This window comes from Chiroxiphia lanceolata, chromosome 1, assembly GCF_009829145.1.
Source record: "Chiroxiphia lanceolata isolate bChiLan1 chromosome 1, bChiLan1.pri, whole genome shotgun sequence".
Taxonomy (NCBI): Eukaryota; Metazoa; Chordata; class Aves; order Passeriformes; family Pipridae; genus Chiroxiphia; species Chiroxiphia lanceolata.
In genome coordinates, this window is record NC_045637.1 from 98,788,142 (window position 1) to 98,806,220 (window position 18,079).

The window sequence follows — 18,079 nt, forward strand, 5'->3', positions numbered from 1 at the left end:
GCCATCCCCACAGAGTGTTGGCTACCATCCACAAGTCAGTGTAGAGGTAAAGCCTTGGCCACTTCTCTCGCTCAGCAATGTCCAAGGCCAGTTGGACGGTTTTGAGCTCTGCAAATTGACTTGATCCACCTTTGTCCTTCAGTGGCTTCTGCAACTTGTTGTGTGGGGCTCCATTTTGTGTGCCTTTCATTTTTGGTTTGTCCCTGCAATGCAACAGGGACTGTCAATGAAAAGAGAATACTGCTTTTCATCTTCTGATAGTTGATTGTATGGTGGAGCTTCCTCAGCATGTGCCACTTGTTCCTCTTCATCTGCCAGGCCACGGTTCTCACCTTCAGGCCAACTTGTGATTATTTCCAAAATCCTAGGATGATTAGGGTTTCCAATACGGGTGCCCTGTGTGATCAAAGCAATCCACTTACTCCATGTCACGTCAGTGGCATGATGAATGGAGGGAACCTTTCCTTCAAACATCCACCCCAGCACTGATAGGCAGAGTGCCAACAGAAGCTGTGCTTCAGTGCCAGTCACCTCTGAGGCAGCCTGAACTCCTTCATAGGCTGCTAGGATCTCCTTCTCTGTTGGTGTGTAGTTGGCCTCAGACCCCCTGTAGCTTCGGCTCCAGAATCCAAGCAGTCAGCCTCAAATCTCCCCAGGCACCATCTGCCAGAGGCTCCAGGAAGGACCATTATCCCCAGGTGCAGAGTAGAGCACGTTCTTCACATCTGGTCCTGTCCTGACTGGACCAAAGACTACCATGAGCTGCTTTATCTGTTCAAAGGCTTGCTGCTGTTCAGGACCCCACTGGAAATTGTTCTTCTTGCAGGTTACCAGGTAGAGAGGGCTCACGATCTGGCTGTATTCTGGGATGTGCATCCTCCAGAAACCCATGGTGCCTAAGAAAGCTTGCATTTCTTTCTTGCTGCTTGGTGGAGACATTGCTGTGATCTTGTTTATAACCTCTGTTGGGATCTGACAACGTCCGTCTTGCCACTTCACCCCCAGAAACTGTATTCCTTGGGCAGGTCCCTCAACCTTACTCTTTTTGATGGCAAAGCTGGCTTTCAGGAGAATCTGGATGATCCTCTCTCCTTTCTCAAAGACTTCTTCTGCCATGTTCCACCATACAATGTACTGCAGATGTTCTGGAGCCTCACCCTTCTCTAGTGCGGCCTGAATAAGCCCATGATAGATGGTGGGACTGTGTTTCCACCCCTGGGGCAGTCAGTTCCAGGTGTACTGCACGCCCCTCCAGGTGAAAGCAAACTGTGGCCTACACTCTGCTGCTAAGGGAATAGAAAATAATGCATTTGCAACGTCAGTGGTGGCACAACTTGGCTGCCTTGGACTCCAGTTCTTACTGAAGCTCCAGCACGTACAGCACAGTGGCACTCAGCAGCAGAGTAACTTCATTCAAGCCACGATAGTCCACTGTCAATCTATTCTCCATCAGACTTACGCACAGGCCAAATGGGGCTGTTGAAGGGTGCATGAGTCTTGCGGACCACTCCTTGGGTCTGCAGTTCACAAATCATCTCGTGGATGTGGAATCACAGTCTCAAGTTGTTTGGTACTGCTGGCAATGCACTGTTGTGGTGGCAATCAGTACTTGCTGTTCTTCCATTTTCAAGAGTCCTACAGCAGAAGGGTTTTCTGACAGACCAGGCAAAATGTTGAATTGCTTAATCCCTTCTGTCTCCACAGCAGCAATTCCAAAGGCCCATCAATGTCATTTTGTGTCTTTGAAGTATCTGTTCATGAGATAGTCAATACATGGGGCAACTGGTCCAGTCACAGCAGGGTGTTTATTCCAGTCTTTCCAGGTCAAGCTCACTTTAGCTTCTAGCACTCTCAACTCCTAAGAAACCCCTGTCACCCCAGAAATGGAAATAGATTCCAGCCACGTGTCCTGATGGCATTAAAGTATAGTGAGGGTCAGTGTCAACTAAATCCTTGAATTCTCATGGTTCTGATGTGCCAGACCATAAGATCCACACAGTACAGTAGATCCTATTGTCCCTTTCTTCCCCCTGGCTGGAGGCAGGGCCTTTTTAATCTTAGTCATCATCATAGCTGCTCCTACCTCCCTGTGAATACATCCGGGAGGTACCTTCTAAGGGGTTACACATGTCATAGTCCTATCTGTTTTGCCTTGATGCCTGCCCAGGAGAGGCTGGCATAGCACTCAGTCCGGATGACTTCCCTGCAGGCTGCTAGGATGTGGGTAAGTTTCCTGTGCCACTGATTCATGTCTTCTCCATGCTCAAGTAGTTTTCTGGGGAGTAATCCCTCTCCCCAGCTAGGGGACGTCTGTTTCTGACCTCGGGAGCTCTAGTTTGCATTGGTGCCACATGGAAGCTGTTCTCTTTAAGGTTTTTTTTCCAGCTTTCTTTGATTTTGTTGGTAAGCACCTCTTTGAAATTCCAGAGGTCCTCAGCCAGCTTTTACACAAAACTGACCTGGTTTTGGGATGATGCTTGAATGGTGTCTTCATATGCTCTCAACTTCCTTGCCATAACGCTCGCTGTTTCTCGTGCTTCACCCCATTGCTCACTGTGGCAAGCTGGCACGGGCTGTGGCCAGGCAATCCCGACTGAGTGATCCCGGGACTGTGGCAAGCCGGCACGGGGTGCGCCTGGGTGATCCCAAGACAAAGAGAGCGTTTCCCTGCCGGGAACGAGCAAGGCACCAGGACACTCACAGATCCACAGGCAAGCAAGCTGGAAACGGCTGCGCCTTTTATTTCTCCAGTTCTGGTGCAGTTCGCGAGATACTGCCTCCTGCACTGCCCGCCCCCACCCCTGTGTGGCTGGTCCCTCGGCAGCGGGGCCAGAGCGCAGTGCGCCATTATCAGTGAGGGCCCCCTGATGGTGGTAGGGGAAAATTCAGCAAGAAGATCTAACCCACAGCAGAATGGAATAGAAAACAAGGAAGCAAGGGAAACTTCTTCTGGAACTAAGTCAAAAAAAGAATGTGTATGGCCAGTGGGAGCAAAGACAGGTGACATGTGCATGTTTATGTAGTGTAGCAAGTCTCTGACCATTTCTGTTTGGATTATGGGGGCTTCATTCTGCTCCTTATCACTCTCTTCCAGCTCAGGATGCTGTGTATCCTGAGGACAACTAGTCTTGCCATTAAAGACTGAGGCAATAAAGGCATCAAGTATCTCATCCTTTTCCTCATACTTTATCACTATGTGTCCCTTCATATTCAATAAAGAATAGAGATTCTCTTTAGACCTCCTTTTCTTGATGATGTATTTATAGAAGGTGGTTTTGGTTTTGATTTGGATTTTTTACAGCAGTAAAGATGAACTTCTAGCTGTGTTTTGGTCCTTCTAATTTTCTCACTGCAGAACCTCATGACACCCTTGTAGTCCCCCTGAATTATCTGCACCTTCTTCCAAAGGTCATAAACTCTCCTTTTTTGCCTGAGTTCCAGACAAAGCTCTCTGTTTAGACAGGCTGGTCTTCTTCCCCCATCTCATCTTTTGGCACATGGGAATTGGCTTCTCCTGTGTTTTTAAGATTTTCTTCTTGAAGCATTTCCCTGCCTTCCTGGGCTCCTTTGCCCTTCAGGGCTGCCTCACAAGGGAATCTCTCAACTCTTGCCCTAAACAGGCCAAAGTCTGTGTTCTGGAAGTTCAAGGTGGCAGTTCTGCTGATCCCTCTCCTTACTTTTCTGACAAATGAAAACTCTAGCATTTCACAATCACTGTGCCCAAGAAGGCCTCCAATAATTACAACATCCTTCTCATTTCACAAACAGCAGGTCCAGCATGGCACCTGCCCTGGTTGGCTTGCTCACCAGCTGTGCCAGGAATTTCTCTTCCACACAGTCCAGGAACCTTCTAGACTTTCCTCTCTGCTTTATTTCATTTCCTTCAGACACATGGTAAGTTCGAGTCCCCCACAAAAGCAAGGGCCAGTGATAATGAGACTTCTTCCAGCTGCTTATAGAATGTTTTATCTGCCTCTTCATCCTGGCTGGGTGATCTATAACAGAAAGCAACTAGCTTCCTCCTCAAATTACCTCAGTTTCATTGTGAGCTTGGCAAAATCATTACATGCATTTATGAATGCACATGTAGGTTATTTTTGTGAAAACAAGCATTTTATTGACATAGGAAGAATATAAAGTCATTCAACACCTCACCTCTCAAAAAAAAACCCCAAAATCCTATTGATATATATTTACATGGTTAAGTCGTCCATCATAAGTAACTGTAAAAGTTAAGGCTCACATGCATTCTTATCTGTTATGGATTCTGCTATAGCTGGAAAAAAAACCCAAAAGATATCTGTTTTCAGATAGAAACTTCTAACATCAAAGTGAAATAATATCAAAGTGAAACATAAGTTGAGAACAATTTCTCTATGATACACCATTTGATTGGATAATTTGAAAGGAAAGGAAGTTGACATCTGCCAAACAGAGGACAAGTATTAGCAATTGGAAACATGACAAGCTGATTGTTTCCTCTGGAACGAGTCATTTTGTCGTTGGAAGAAATAATGGAGCTAGTATAGGGCAGGTTTGTATGGTGCTCTTACTCTATTAAAAAGACACCCCTCAACTCATTTTGCTATGCCACAAAACCTGGAAGAATACTGTAGGTTTGAATGTGTATTTTCCCATTCCAGTCTAAACTCTGCACTAAATTCATTACATCCAGTTCTCAATTGCATAATCAAAAGAGATAAAAGATGAGGCAGCAGAGGTTGTCGGAATTCTGTGGATCTCATGGAAAAAGTTACAAACTCTCAGATGCACAGAAAAAGAAGTTAAGGCTACTGGAATAATGGTATCCATTACTACACTCATTTTAATTGTAAGCAATAGGTTCCTATTCATGTAATCAGGAAGAAACACAGCATAGATGCCATTCACAAGCTACTATATAGGTATGATCCACACAAATACACATTAACATTGCTGAGGTCGTCAGGCTTACCATTTATATGTAGTCTACTTCACAGAATACTATTCTTTTTTTTTTCTCTGAGTGCTATTAATAAATTCTAATGCTCTTACAGAAATCCAAAATCCTGAAGATCATAACTGACTAGCAGATATTGGTAAGGTCACTATAGCAGCACTGCAGGACTTTGAATTCACTTCCAAGAGTGTAGCAGACCCTTTCAGAAGGCATGAATATCCACAGTGTGACATCTACTGCTTCACAATGCACATTCATAGCAATACTGATCTGGACAATTAGCTAATTGTGGAGTTGGTGCACATGGTTTCACTTTATGTCATCCTTCCCTGTGCTTGTTGTGTGGCTTTTGGCAAGATCTTAAAAGATATGACTCACTCACTTGTCAGCACAATTTTTATGAGCTGAGACTAACTGTGTAAGAAGCAAGCTTGTCTCTAAAGTAAAATCTTAATTGATTACTAATTTTTGAAGCATTGTGTTTGAAGTGTACTTAGCAGGAGACAGTACCATAAGTTCCCCAATAATTAGGAAGCATATCTGCAAATCCTCAAGGGATTTGTGAAATTAGCTATACGTATGAATAATTAAAACGAGTTTCCCTTGCTTCACTGGTGACTACATTTTTCAACATCTTATTACAAAAATGATGATTTCTTTTCCTTACTTAAGGTGCATAAAATGCCCAAAAGCTAACACCAAAAGCAATATTCCTCTGAACTTGGTGCTCCATTAACACAACAAAAATCTAACTTGACCTTTGTGCCCCTTCCTCCATGAATAGTTATCCTGAAGTCACTGAGCAACAGACATGCTTGGGATTGAGTACATGAATAACTGTTCAGAGCATTGGCCTTTTTATCTTTTGAAGGGAAAACACATACTTACTTACGATGGAGAGTATTACAGTCAGGTATCTACTACTTGTATATATTTGCAGTGAAGTACAGCAAACCTATTCTCATGCACTTACAATCTGTCATTACCTGGCTAACTTATGGACAAAACACTTTTTGATTAGTGCAGGATTTTTACCTTAATCAGAATGAATAAAAATTTGTGGTGACATTTGAAGACCTCTATCCTGCTTCCCAGAATAACTGTTTCTTACTCTGTATTCTCTTGTGCTTTGCCCACCTTAAGGCTGACCACCTTCAGTATTAACATTATTGCAAAAACCCCTTCAATTAATTTACACAGCACTAGTCCGGAGAACAATTCTTTCCTAATAGTATAATTCTGATACAGCTGTTGTACAGCACCAACAAGTATTAGAGTTTGATGAATCTCAAAATCCTGTTTGTGTAACTTGCTCTAAGCAGATCATTTCATGCTTTGTTTATAGCTGTGTAGAATATTCTTCTTTTATATTATTATTATTATTATTATTATTAATTACTTATAGAGAGAAAAGAAGTTCACAAAATATTTGCCTAATCTTGATTTGCTCTTGTTCCAATAGCTTCTTTGGCACAAACATCTTTTGAATGCTTAAAGAAACCTTTCTATTTTCTCAAGCAATATTCTCTGTTCCATAAATGTGAACCACTGATAGCCAAAAATTCCTCTTTCAACAGAGCATTCCCTTCCAACTAGCACATCACAAAATCTGGTTTATATTAGCTGTGTCTCAGTCCAGCTTCAGTATAAACAAATAACCTGCCTTTACTGTTCCTTCCTTTGCCTCATTTTTGCCATTTGCTTCAAGTCAGGACCTAACTCAGCTCCAAAATGTGGTAGTGCTCCACTCTGTAGTCATTTATTAGAAATGGTTTTCTTACCCCAAAACACCAATAGCTAGTTCTACCACAGACTAATGATAGCACAGACTTAAGGGTTCAAGTGTACCATATTTTTTTACAAGACTAGCTATATCAGCTAAAAATATATATATTATGTGAAGATTTATACATTCCCTTTTCTAATATGCCACTGCATACCAATATGGCTCTAAATCAGATCTATTCATTATCTTGTAAAATTATGTTAAAATACATTTTTCATGAAGATAAATTGTAACACATTTGATAAATTTATATGTATGGCACAAATATCTAAAATTATGTCATATATTTGCTGTAAGAAAGGAGAATGTTAATATGGTATTCATCAGAAAACAAACATTTCCATGGTTTTGTTACGTGTGTTTCCAGTTGATGAAACTACAACAGTTTCACTAGGTAAAGAGCTCCTGGATTGTACTGTTGAGGGTTTTATTTGTTTTGAGGGTATTTTAATTTACATGTTATTTAAATAGGATAAAGAGGAGTCTCTCCCTTTTTTTTTTTATTGTGGTTTATGTTTGTTTTTTTCTCAACTAACTCTCTTCCTCACATCTATTGTAGTTTCTAGAACTGTATGTTTCTAGCTGGAATAGAAAAACCAATTTAAATATGTAAAAATTAGGGAATGTCGCATGAGAAAAAAAACACTCAGCACTAGTCTAAACAAGTCCTACACTTCATGAACAAACATTTCTATCCACTGTCTTCCTCTATTTTGCTTTCTAATATGGAACATATCAACGCGCTTGCAACAAATGTGGGTAGTGCCCTTCCCAAATCTTCATTCACAAAGCCTAGCCATGATGATGGAACATATGTAACTAGCTTTGAGACAATTAGAAGTAAAAGTATATTTGTGATCACATTATCCATTACCTTTCAGGTACACAAGACAAAGCTATTACTTTTACAGCTCAAATTAGTCTTCTATAATAAAAGAAAATGTCTTTTAAATTACTGAAATTTATTTCTACTGGCAAAGTGATTTTAGAATTACATGATGGTGAATGTACTAATTATTTTACCTCTGCTTGTTCTGATTTAATTTGACACGTTTAAACTTCCTGTCACTACCTGTTCTGATTCATTAATCTCATTATTGCAAATCAATCATTTTCATCATGCTACTAAAATATATCAAAATGCAATGCAAGACAGAATTTATGAAATACTTTAAGAAAGATGCAACTAATCCTGATGCATGGATTTACATTATGCAGAAATATTACTCTGCTCATAATTAAAAAGCTACTTTATATTAAGAAAATATTTTATCCTCTTCCCTTTTCCTGTCCCCTCAACCTTACTGCTGTGACCTAAAACCCAAGGTGTTTATTTTAATATTATTCAAAATAAATCAATTCAAAACTGAGAAAGAAAGAATTTCACAATTGCCTGCATTTTGGAGTTATGACACATTATTACTTGGATCAGAAACTTAATATTTGATATTGGAGGACTTTTGTGACATTATGGCAAGATACAAAGAGAAATGATGAATTGACAGTGCCATGCTTACTTTCTTGCAAAATGTCTCAGCACAGCCAGACAGGAAGTAAACCCCTCCAACCATCAAGTAACCGTCTTTTTGCTTCTTTTGACTACTTCTATTGCTTCCTATTTCCATAGACCTGCAAGTCCTTTTCTGGCCAACAGCAATAATGACACAGAAATGAGAATATCTATTCCCAACTGGCACTGAATTAGACTCTTCCAGGCTTGTATTCTGGTATCTGCAAAATGAATAATAATAATAAAAAAAAAAGTTCAGAGATTCACTGAACTTTGCATGAAATTTGATGGTTTAGATTTTATAATGATCTAGAGGGAAAGAGAGAAAGAGAGAAAGAAAGAAAGAAAGAGAAAGAAACAAAGAAAGAAAGAAGAAGAGAAAGAGAAAAGGAAAGAAAGAAAGAGAGAGAGAGAGAGAAAGAAAGAAAGAAAGAAAGAAAGAAAGAAAGAAAGAAAGAAAGAAAGAAAGAAAGAAAGAAAGAAAGAAAGAAAGAAAGAAAGAAAGAAAAAGAAAGAAAGAAAGAGAAAGAAAGAAAAAGAAAAAAGAAAGAAAGAAAGAGAAAGAAAGAAAGAAAGAAAATCTGACTTATGGCAGCCTTAGGCCAGCTTTTTAGCACATATACAGGGGTAAAAACCAACTGAAAATACAGAAATGCAACTTTATCAAAGAATTAATAAATTCCTGGTAAATAGACTGATATCCATTACATGTATTGAGCTTGTTCATATTTGTTTCCTTACAGGTAACTTAATTTAATAACATTGGCAGGCTATAAAGAGACCGTCTTGGCAAGAAATCATTAGTTGCTGCATGAAAGACACAGGATACACAATTCACCTGCAGAGATGTTCAGGCAAATGCAATGATTAATGACAATCCAGTCAAAGATAAATACAAAACTTTCTATTTCAAATTTCCCAAATGTCAATTCTGCCAAGTATTGTTTTCCACCTAATAAGTCATGATAGATGAAAATCCAAGTTCTGTCCTGGAAAATAGTGTGTCTGATACTTTCTGAACTAACCTGTCTACCAGGCAATAAATGAAAGGAAAGATATTTTCACTGGTCTTAAACAGAAGTATAGTTAACTTTCCCTTTCTGCCATAAATCATAGAAAAATACAAAGAAGTTTTAACAGTTTTGCAAGTCACTCAGCCAAGTTAATGTTATAATCAGTTCACCAATATCTAAGCTGTCCATCTTTGTCCACATAGCCAAACATTCAACCAAACATTCAAGATAAGGTTTTCAAAGTTCCAAGCTTTTTTTCATTTTTTTTTGTTCCTATGATTATCAATATAGACATGAAAGGCATCTTACATGAAGTAAAAACCATCCTTATTCTGAAGTGTTTCAGAATCCAAAAATGAAAGGCCTGCTACTTAGAGCTGCAGATTGTTCATTTTAATACAGAACCCCAAACATTCCAATATTTAATAATAAAATATTTTTATGTTTCAGTTTATGAAGCTAGTTTAATTTACAGCTCCCTATAATTAAAATTCCACCTTCCTTGAAATACTCTTCCTAAACATAGAACTTTGCTTTTCTCTGTAACTCAGTTACCAGAATACCTGTGAGTACCTAATATATTCCTTACTGTTTGCTTCCCTTTTCCCCAAAACATCCAACTTTTTGACAGGGCAAGAGAGAGCATTTTTTCTGTCTGATTTGTCAGCTGACAAACATGGGCCAACAGTGTTTCTTGGTATCAAAAAGTCTGATGAAAATCACCCATTGCAATTCCATCAGCTTTTCAGTAAGGGAACTTGGAGAGTGTCCTTCCTCCAGGCACAGCTGCTGTGCCTATGAGCTCATTCTCCTTTTCAACTGATAGAAGTTAGTGGTTTCAGTAGTTACTGAGGAGATAAAGAATAGCTACCAAAGAAAAGAACAATATCCTGCATCCTTTCTCTACCATACACTGGACCAAGCAACTGGGCATAAATGAGCATTGCAAGTGTGGGAAATGAGAAAAATATCACACCAAATTTCCATTCATTTATGTATTAAGGTAGGATGAAGTGCACAAAGCTAGTGTATTAGAACTCTAACAACAGTATGTAAGAGCCTCCCCCAGTCAGCATCTTTAAATGCAGAATACAGCTGTCTGTCTGAAAGCTTGTATTGTCTAACAGCATTTGGCTCTGAATACTAGCCAAGAGGGGATACCCTGCCAGGACAGGTAAGAAGAACTAATGCAGAGAACACACTGTAACATTAAAAAGTACTTCATTTTTTTCTGTATAAGCTGACTTTTGAGCTTCTGCTTAAAATAGCACCCTGAGACTTGGTTATAAAATAATACTGACATTTTATACGTGGAGTTGTACTTTGAAAGAATGAGTGGTGATGTCAATATGGGAAACCCTTAAGGTTTTGCACATATGAATTGAGTATTTCCGAACTCTTTTCATGATTCCTATTCCAGTAAAAGCACAGGATATAAAACTATTACAGGAAGGGTTTTATGGGACTTTCTGGGAGTCAGGCCAATTATGTCAGGTCACTGAATGCGTCAGCAGATGTTTACATCATCCAAGCTTAATCAGAGGAAATAAGGAATTAGGGTTTATCAGCATCAGCATAGGTCAACTGAGTTGCATAGTCCATAAATAAAGGGATTTGTGAATAAGCATGTGATTTGTGAAGTGCTGTAAACATTAAAAGAGCTCTTTGTGTAAAATATGGACTTTTCTAAAGAACACCACTGAATAATCTCCCATTTACACTCCATGCATGGAACTGGGAGGAAGAAAATTAAGTCAGAAACGGTGGGCCATGTCTATCAAATACCTCTTTTTTTATTTTCATGTTCCACTTGAGCAGAAAGCCTCTCTTTTAGCCAAGTCCTCAATTTTTTAAATTGATATAGGGAAATGCATTTATCGTTTCCTTCAAAGGTAGCTAATGTCTCACTGCTTCTGATTTTAGAATGGATACCACAAGCCAACTAAGAGACGCACAATGAATTTTTATTCTTTCAATTAAAAGTCAGGAGTTAGAACAGCAAATAAGAACTTGCAGAAGAGGAAGCAAATGATTCAGAACTGTAGTCCTTATGAGCTATAAACTGCATGTTAGGAAAGAGATTGTATATATAGTTTCACATGCAGAATACTGGCTAAATATCAAGGAACTGTAGGAAAGTGTGGGAAAAATTTATGCTGAAAATTTAATTCTAAAGACAGAATACTTGAGCCTAGCATTGAATAACTAGGAAGTTATTCAAAGGAAGTTTGAATATAAAGGCCAAATAATTAAGCCTTCAACAGGAAAAATTTACAGGCTCAGATTACACAGCTGATAAATGAAAGGTATCTGGGATGGAAAAAACCCAGAACAGATTTGAAAACAGGATAGACTTTTGAGAACTGGGTAAGCTGAAGGTTCTAAAACAGATTAGTATTGGAGATAAAGAAGCAGACATAAACTGGACTGTTCAGTGTTGGAAAAAAACCATATATAAAACACAAACATACAGGTGAAAGAATGCAGTGCTTCTTGAGATGAGTGGTAAAAAATAAAAAGGAAAAAACTGAACACAACACTAGATGTTATCAAACTGGAAATCACTCAGAAATAAAGAAACTTGGCTATAGTACTTTTACAAAGATGAAGGAAGCAATCATCCTGCGCAAGAGAAAACGAATTCTGCTCTAGATAGACAAAATACACCTAAGGAACAGAAAAAACTATAGCTCTGACGTGGCACCTGAAGTTAACTATGGCTGTTATAGTTAAATGACATTGCAAAATTAAAAGCCATAACCTTCCCCAAATCTGGAAGCAGCTTTCTAAACAAATTTTTATGAGTGTTGAGTAAAGCTGAGGAGTCCATACATTGGTTTATATAACTATGTGTTCACCCATTCCTGAAAATTTTAGGGTTTTTCCCCCAAAGATGTTGGTAATAAGCTTAGTATGATGTTCACTATCACCATGCAAAATCTATCCCATTAAACCACTACCACTGCCATGATTTTAGCTTATTGCTCTATGTTGATTCCAGGATATCTTTACAATTTGCCATTTTGCCAACATAGTTCTATTTTCCTTGTAACTTTCCCTCATCATCCTTAAAACTTATAAACACACAGTTCCACCATCAGGAAAATAGCAAAAGCAGTTATTTTCATATGTAAGGTTTGAAAACAATATTACTTAGGAAAAAAAGATCAGCTGAAGCAATTCAGTCAATTAAGCAAACCAAACAAATTATAATCAATGCAAGTCACTAGAGAAAATTATTCCCGAAAAGAATAACAGTATGGAGTCATTTAGTGAATAGTAGGTTTATTTGCCAGAAAAAAAATTAATGCAGTCAGAGTTTGGAAATAGCAGGACTCTGAAAACTGAGAGGACACAGCAGTAATAGTAATAGACCCTTCAAGTGAGATGTTTTGTAGGTTCTAGAGTAGTCACAATTTTGAGTCCAAACAAAAGGCAGAAAATGGAAAATAGTTTTGCACGAATTCCACTCCACCTTAAAAATGTAATATAGATTGCTCACCAGCCACCCTGTAGCCTTTGATAAGTAAATTTCTGTTCACTAAAAATTATCAAACAGCTTTAAAGATCCTTTATCAGGCATCCATAAAATAATTATAAGTCAATTCTTAAAATAAGCATGTCTCAAATAAGGTTAAGTAGCTTATACTAAAACTCTACACTCAGTATCAGATTTTTAATGACCTAGTAAGACTCCCAGTGAGGATGTTTCTGATGTGAAACTCTGATGAGTACAAAGAATACTTCTGTTAACACAGTATAGACAAACACAGACATTAAACAATCTTTAAGTACACACCATTGTGCATCATGAATAGAATGTAACAACAATACTAGCAATTTTTATGATACAACTTAGATAACAGACAACAACCAATATTTCATCTTTTAAATTGATCTTTATGTTCAGGCTCTTCCAACTTAAAAAAAGTTTGAGCTGATATACACAGATTTAAGGGCAGACTTTCAAATACATTTACGCTCTAATGGAATACCCAGTGGAATTTAAAGAAGCACATCGGGTATCAAGTTTTATGACAACCATAACCATCATCATGGTTAAATCTACTCTTGCACACGCAGTTTGTGGGTACTGGGTCTTTTTCAAGTAGTCTAAAAGCAGCATCAGAGAAAGAGACACTGTCCACTGTTCCTTAGCACATTGTTGAGAAGAAGACAACTAGCTTTCAGTAGTTAGGTCTTAGGATTATTAAAAGAGCTGCAACAAAAAGGAAGAAAGATGAGATCTGTAAAAATTCGTACAAAAAAGTAGACCTTAATGTGGCAGGAAGCATGTGACAAAGGATCATGGGAGTTGTAGTGTTCTGGGTTCTCACGCATGCTCAATCAATACTTGATTGTCATTGGTTCAAAAATCATGTGACATGTTTAAGCGCTGTATTTAAACCTAAGTGTTTTGAAATAAACCTCAATTCTGCTCTGGCACTCATGTCTGAGTGGGGTTTATGCCTCAACAACGCCTTATATGGCTGCCCGCATCGCGACTACAGCAGGTTACCAGGAACCAGGAGCAGCAAGCTCTGTGGAACCTGTCCAGAGGTGTCCATCTCACCAGGATCAAAAAGGAAAAAAAGGAAGAATACAGCGCGCTGGATTACCTCTGCAAAAAGGGACAAAAAAGGACCGGAAGAAAGGACAACAGAGCTTCTGCACACAGAGGTAACCAAAAACTGGCAAAATGGGAGGGTGGATTACCCGTCAGGAAGGAATTTCCTCAGAAATTAAAAAGACAGCTGAAGCTGCAATCCATTTTTTAAAAGAACAGAAGAGAAATATAGAAAAAAAAATAGACTTTGGGACTTATTGTATTGGATTTCCATAAATGAACCAGCTCTACCTTTAACTGGCATTCACCAAGTGTTATCTTGGAGGAAAATAGGAAGCAAGTTAATTGAAAAAACAAGTAAATGTGATACAGAAGCTATCAAAAACTTAGCAGCATGGAGAGAGGTGATGACTGCCTTGAACTTACATTACAAAGAAGCAAAAACAGCCAGGACAGCAGACCTTTTTGCCCCCAGACCCTCAGCCGACTGCGTGACCCGAAAACAATAAAGCAGGGACGGTGCACGTTAGCGGAGAGAGATGGGGGGGTGGGGGGGGGAGGGGGAGCCCTGGGTGGGGGACAGTGCAGTGGCACTGTGTAGTCCGGAAGCATATGGCGCTGGGTTCACCCTGGAACCATGTGCTCCTTGGCGCGTGTTCGGGGCCACACGTGGCACTCGCTGCGGGCGGTGCACCCCCTACGTGCGCGGCTGCATGGTCTCCCACCGCACCGAGCCCGGTCCCTGCAGCGGGGGTTCCGCTGCTGACGGGGGCTGCCACAGGATCCCGTACCTCTTGGTGCAGGGCTGCCAGAGTGGCGGCCGCCAGATCAGTGGCAGAGCCGCTCACGGCTGCGCCGCCCCCCCCTGGACTGAGGAGGGAACAGCGTGGGGTCGGTGACTGGGGCTTTGCCTGGACTACCTCCCACCCAGGCCGGCAGCGTGGCTGGCGGGTAGTTTCATTGAGAGGCCTCCCGCGGCCGCACTGCCCGCCCCAGTCGTAGCGGCCCCTGCACTGCAGGCACCCGGAGCCACCGTTTTTGCGGCACTGCCGGGACAACCTGGGGCCTAGGCGGTGGCGGCGTGGGGGGCTGCCAGCTTCATGCCGGCGGCTGCAGCTGGCGCCTTGCAGCTTACAGCTGTGCCCCCCTGCACCATACACCGGGCCATGCGGAACGGTGGCCGGGGGGGCTGGGGTGGTGGCCGGGTCAGGCGGTGTGGCAGCGGCTGCGCCGCGGCAGAGCGGAATGCTGACGGGGGTACAGACCGCCAGCGCTGTGGGGGCTGCAGCTGGGGGGCAACAGGCAAGCTGTTATTGCGGGAGTCAAGAGAATTTGCTAGCTCCCTTTAGCTAGGGGCTAAATGAGACCACTGCAGAGAGAGTGCGGGGACACGGCCAGGCGGCTGGGGCTTGGCACCAGCAGCAGCGGGGGCTGCGACGGGAGAGCAGCGAACAGACTGCTGTTGCGGGGGTTGGGGTGGTCCACTTACACCCTTTGGCTGCGCAGCGGCCATGAGACCACTGCAGAACAACCACGCAGCAACATGGACACAGCCAACTTACTCCAGCAGTGAAGCAGAAGTGAGAGTGCCTCTTCCGTTACCACCAGTTCAACCAACGCACAACAAATACACAACCATTAAAGCACCACCGTGGATCTCCTATTAAGAAACCAACCCACAGCCCTCACCAGCCTCAGAACAGCTTCTACACCGAAGACGGCCTGATGGAGGAGGAAGAAGAGAATTTAACGCCCAAGAAATCTTAGCCGAGCTGTGGCAAACTGAACTCGGTGAGACGACAGAACCAGAAAAAAGACAAGCAGTTTTGGATCCTGCAAAAGAGGAAGAACAGCAAACGTGGCTACAGCTACTACTTCAGCTCGAGGAGGAGAATGCAGACTGGGAAAGCACACAGGACATCTGCCTGCCCAAGCCCAGACCACCAGCAAAGTCAAAGCTACCAACATTGAAGTGGACTGCAAGTGTACTGACTGTGTTGCTGGCAATGATAGCTGTTGGTTTTGTACTGCAAGAATTTCAGCTGGGACAACACCATCCACCTACTGACAGAACCAACAATTTAGAGGTAACATTGCAAAATGCAGCAGACATACAGCTCTCAGCTACCATGTTTAATTTTCTAAGTCACAAAAGGACAACTTTACTAATTGACAGATTATCTGCTATTATAAAAAGTTCTTTTGTGTTACGGGGGTAAGAATAATAATAATAAGAGAAGCCCCAAATCAAGTATTTGCTTCTCACTATTTTAAAATGCTGTTAGACAATATGCCATACACAACATGGAAAGTCAAACCTAAACTAGTAGCAAAGAAACAACCAGTTACAATTTCAACTACAGAAATACAGAATTCTTTATACACAGTCACTGCAAGAGCCTTGAGAAAGCAAAACAAACAAAACCCTCATACAACACAAGCCCAAAGATGCACCACAAAGTTGCAACATACAGCAATACACACCTCTAAATCACTCAAAACACAAACATGCATAAATTGGCCTATACCCAAATTAAACAATTAGAATGGGAGGCAAAGACAGGAATATCAAAGATTTTTAGCAGCAGAACAGATATAACCTCACAATAGTCCTTAAAAAACATCCCAACCTATTTAACAAGTTTTCTTAAACTAGCATCCCCAAAGCAAAACACAGACATAACCAGCAATAACCCAAACATTAACTCTGTTTCCATTGGACCCACTGAAATCACTCATTCTGTAGAAGAGACTGCCTCTGTTAGAGGAAGTCAATTAACAGCAGATTTTTCCCAAAGGCAGCTTTATTGCAGCTGAACCCACAAGTGACCCAAGAAACAGGTAACCCTAAATCAATAAAACAATGGCCTTTCCTTAAAACAGAGGTGATGCATTTACATACGCTATTAGAAAACCATATAAACATAGCCTCACTATGTACAAAAATCCTTTCACTAATCTATTAATCTCTCAAACCTAAAGAAAGATGGGTTTTCATGCTTTTTGCCCCTATGTCAGAGTTGGAAAAGAATGAAGTTTTTGAAAACTGAGATTTTATAACTTACTTTTTAGTTAAAGAAAAGGGTAAAAAACACTTCTTGCATGATTGCCTTTGCGAAAAAGGAAATAATGTGTTGCCCCTTAAACATAATAACAATAGTTTACTGCTTAACAATTGGGTGGAATTAGATTTTGTCATTTTCTACTGCTATTCCTGTTCCTATAAAAACTTTCCTCCTAACTCCTTGGCTAAACAAATAAGTGAGTTGCCTTTGGGTGAGGAAGACGGCAAGCAAGCCCCTCTTATCTCTCACTCAGAATCTCCTTTTTTATATAATGTGGAAAAGGAAGGCAGGACATGGCAAACTAAAACTTTGCTAACTATTCACTCATACCACTGCATTTTGCATTGTCAAGAAGATATAAGTTTTGCTTGTAACATTTGTAGTTTTTTGCCTTCAAATCAGTTTTCTTAAAAGTGGTGTAAATTGTTTTCTTGACAATGGAAATAAAGGGTAGAGGGTAGTTTAAAAACATTTACACAGGAAATTTAACATCTCACCATCTTAAAGCCCAATATATTCATTAATTCATGTTTTTAAATATAAAACTGGCTAATGCAAAACTTTTATTAAGTTTAGCAATTTCATGTTCTTCTAGCTATGATAAAGTATGCAAGATAAACCTTTTATCAATCAGCAAACAAAATTGCTACACATATTACGAAAACTGGAGCAATATAAACAATTTACTAGGGAATTAAATTTGAACTAAATAAATTCACATACAGGCTGTTTAGCATAAATATGCATGCTGATTACCAATCAGTTACTGAACTCAAGGTAAAGAAAAGTGTGAAGGACCAGGAATCAGAACAGAGAAAATTTCAGAAGTGGAAAAAGATGTACAGTGATTGAAAGGACTTTATGATACAGACTTTACAGTTATTATGTATATACACATTGTATGCTTCCCCAGAATTTGTATTTCCCAGGCATGTTCAGGCTTGTCCGCTTCCCTGCTTTCCTGCGGACTGGCTGGAGAGGCTGCAGGGAGGAGACAGCCTCCATTCGCCCCTTCTCTCCCCGGTTCCTCCCACGTTCCTCCCTCTTTCGCCTGTGCCCCTATCCTGGTTTGTCCCCCCTGCCTGTCTGTCTCCTGCTCCGCCCTATGTTCTGGCCCTTTCCCTCCGGAGCTGATAAAAACTGCGTGCACACTGGAATAAACCCTCTACCTGCATCCCTCCCTCGTGTCCCGGACCTGT

At 40.5% G+C, this 18,079-nt stretch overlaps 1 long non-coding RNA gene across 1 annotated transcript; it reads right to left on the reverse strand.

Moving 5' to 3' along the window:
* Nucleotides 1-248: 248 nt before the first annotated feature.
* LOC116788189 lies at nt 249-16,216 on the reverse strand. Its single transcript, XR_004357572.1, has 3 exons — nt 16,207-16,216; nt 15,505-15,508; nt 249-740 (listed from the first exon to the last, which is right to left on the reverse strand). It is a non-coding gene; the product is annotated as an uncharacterized LOC116788189 (long non-coding RNA).
* Nucleotides 16,217-18,079: the final 1,863 nt, after the last annotated feature.